Below are 3,485 nucleotides of genomic sequence, written 5' to 3'. Positions count from 1 at the left end.
TATGATAGGCGGGTGGCCGGTTTCCTCTCTAAAACTCCTCCCGCACAGGCCATGAAGGCCCAAAGGTACCGACTGGCCACCGTTGTCATCCTCAGCTCACAGGCGTCACTGGATGCGGATATGGAGGGGCATGTATTCAGCACACCGCTCTCCCGGCCGTATGTCAGTTTCAGAGACCGGAGCCGCTACTTCTCAGTCGAGTTTGCTTCACAAGAGCTGAGTGCACCCTGCTTGCCAACAGCGATCAGTAGACCGGATGGTCACCCATCCAAGTGCTAGCCCACTCCGACAGTGCTTAACTTCGTTGATCTGACGGGAACCGGTATTACCACTGCGGTAAGGCCGTTGGTCGGTTTCCTCTCACTACAACACAAAATGCTCATGTGGTTAAAATACACTTTATTACAGGAGCCAATTGAGTACTTAACTTCAATTATGTCCAATCCGCACTTCTGTGGTAAACAGCAATCAAATAACACATAAAAATTCTTGAATCTTGTCCGTGTACATATCACAACCATATACAATGACTAACGTTCCCTCACAACTAGCTAAGCTGCGAGGCGAGGCGACGACTATCACTATGGAAGACTATAACTCAGTGCGGCGAATTGTGGTGCAATGCTAACTGAGTCCCGATGTGACATACTGAGGTACTCAGCTTGAGAAGCTGAGACAGCTGGGTCGGCCATGGTGGCCTGTATGCACACCGCCCAGTGTGCGTTAGCTGCGCGTAGCTTTGGTGGGTTGGTTGTTTTGGGGAAGGAGACCAGACAGCGTGGTCATCGGTCTCATCGGATTAGGGAAGGATGGAGAAGGAAGTCGGCCGTGCCCTTCCAGAGGAACCATCCCGGCATTTGCCTGGAGTGATTTAGGGAAATCACGGAAAACCTAAATCAGGATGGCCGGACGCGGGATTGAACCGTCGTCCTCCCGAATGCGAGTCCAGTGTCTAACCACTACGCCACCTCGCTCGGTGCGCGTAGCTTTAGAGTGTGTCTTGGTCTTCTCTTGTCATAGGCGCGCCTAGTTCAGCGCCTGCTATACAATGTTTCCTATTGCCAACCGGTGTAATGGTGAAGGCGTACGCCAGCATAAATGAGGTATGCCACAATAACCATCTCTGCTGCAAGCTCGTTCGCGTGGCACGTTCTGTGGGCGAGGTGAACCAGAGCGTTTCCATTTATTGGATTGCCGCTTTAAGCGTGGTTCGTACGACCGAGCTCAAGTGTCGTCCACAGTGACGATCCTTCCAAAGAAAGTCTTCACTCTTCCTGTGGTAGCGATTGGGTAATTCCACTGCAAGTGCATAACGTTGACACTGTCGCACCTCGGTCATTGAATGCAGTACCCAAAGCGAGGTAAGATGTCATCCGCGTCATAGGGCTGGCCTTGCGAGACGTCAAAAGAGATTGGAGCACTGACGGTGTACGTCGCCTTCCGTCTGTGTGAGGAAAGTGATCGAGATGCGGAGCGATTGTATTGAGGACCTGTGAGATGGCCAACGTCTGTCAAAGAAGTCTGGTGTCAATTATAAAAGTGTTGCCATTACTTTTTATCCATTTCACCAATTTTCTTCAACTTTGGAGAAGGTTTTTAAAGTCGGAATTGGACTGAAGAAGAAATACGAATCAACGGATCTGTATATGCACCATCTTTTATTTTCATACAACATTCCTCTGTTATCTTGAACTGTGTAATTTCAACAAAGAATGAATTAACTCCATAGAGCAGTTATTAGAGCAGGCCTGAAAAAATAAATAAAATCCGTAATGACGTGTGGTATGTTGAGAGGAAAAAAGAGAAAATTATATTCATTTGTGTTATGTGACCAGGCGACAGCTTTCGGTTTTTATCAACATCATTGCCCCAAGAAAATCTGTCACATTGACTGCAACTGCATTTAGCTGATTAGTAAAGGAAGAAGTTATGCTGGAAAATACGCAACACAGATGCACAGGGGTCCAAATATACAACACAGATTCCAAAACTGTTTTACGTTTAATAATCCACCAAATAAAGCAGTACTTAAAGTGGTAAATTTGAAACATTTTTAGTAACTGCGACATCGCGGAATTCCTTAGAGCACTGCTCCTGAGTTAAAATCAAAACTGTAAGATGATGATGGATCATAGTCTCCGAAACGCGTCGTAATTGAAGAATTAAAGAATAGTGACTGGTTTCGTGGTGCTTGTTTATTCATGTTCATATACAAAGGAAAAGAACAGGTTTATTAAACACTGAAACAGCATCACTGGTCCCTCTATGCCTCGCACAAACAATAAGTTGAAAAACTGCTATAATTTATGCGCTTGGGAAGAGCAAGCGCAGCCTGATGCGCTCCGCTAGAAAGTGGGTCGAGCTCAACAGCTCAGGTGGACAGAACCCTGCCAGAGAAGGACTAGCAGATATCGGGATTCGATTCCAAGGCGGGCATACACTTGCCTCCTGCAGCGAAAGGTTTTAAGCATATTCAAGGCGGTGCTTGGCCGCGTTCGTGGTATAGAATCAGAATCCAGTCTAGCTGCGTCTCGGCTGGAACAGGTAACGTTGGCTGAACGCTCCGCGCCTAAGGGGACGCCTGGCACTTTAGTAAGTAATCAAAAGATCAGTACGTGTCTTGAATTACACACTATCTACGCCACGATCAAGCAGCATTTCCTAGTCCCCCATCTTTATCGAACGTAAAGTTTGCAAGGATATTTTTCATATGCTTCACGTTGATTTTCACATCCTTCAGGTTGATGGATGTAAAAGTCTTCAGTTATTTATTTTATTTAGAGTTTGATGATGTTGGAGAATCGCTGGTACGTCAAATATTACAAGCACAGAAGTAATAAACAATCAGTTAAATAAATAAGTAAAAGGGAAATCAAAGATCAATGCACAGGTTTTCCAGCCACTCAACTACTTTAGAGCAGTTCTGATGTAGCTCTTCATGAGATCCGGTAAAAAGCACGCACGGGGTAGTTCTGCACTATAAACTGCATTTTCTGCGCACTCTCTGCTATTACAACTTGGTGAATCTCGTCATCCTTAGCTGTGGGGATTATCGCCTGTTTTGCCTGCCCCACATCCTATTCGGTTTAGTTTGCGCTAAGTGACCTGGGATTTTGATAGTTGGGTTTTAGACTAGAAAGGTGTCTTGCTGGAGCGAAGATAACGACTCAGATACAAGATTGAAAGCGCTAGCTAACAGGATCACGGTAATTCAACCGGCTGACTGACATTTCGGTAGGATTACCGAAACTTGCTGGATGACATCACGTATGGGGAGAAACAGATTGTGCTGCATTCTTGTCCGTAACCGAGCGAGAGCTTATTAGCATCCTACGCGAGGCCAACGAACAGGCGTTGACAGAACTATACGAGATACGAGTGGTGTTCAATAAGTAATGTAATACATTTTTTTTTCAGCAAATTTTGCTTGAAAAAATGTGGAATCTGTTGTGGGACATCGTGGAGTATTCCCACTTCAGCCCCTT

General features: G+C 45.7%; 1 pseudogene; it reads right to left on the bottom strand.

The window, feature by feature from the left end:
* Nucleotides 1-232: 232 nt before the first annotated feature.
* LOC124614085 lies at nt 233-350 on the bottom strand (annotated as a pseudogene).
* Between the last annotated feature and the right edge of the window lie 3,135 nt (nt 351-3,485).

The sequence above is a fragment of the Schistocerca americana genome, chromosome 4 (genome assembly GCF_021461395.2).
Source record: "Schistocerca americana isolate TAMUIC-IGC-003095 chromosome 4, iqSchAmer2.1, whole genome shotgun sequence".
NCBI classification, from domain to species: Eukaryota; Metazoa; Arthropoda; class Insecta; order Orthoptera; family Acrididae; genus Schistocerca; species Schistocerca americana.
The sequence above is the reverse complement of the archived record's forward strand: the minus strand, read 5'-3'. Positions and strand labels throughout refer to the sequence as shown.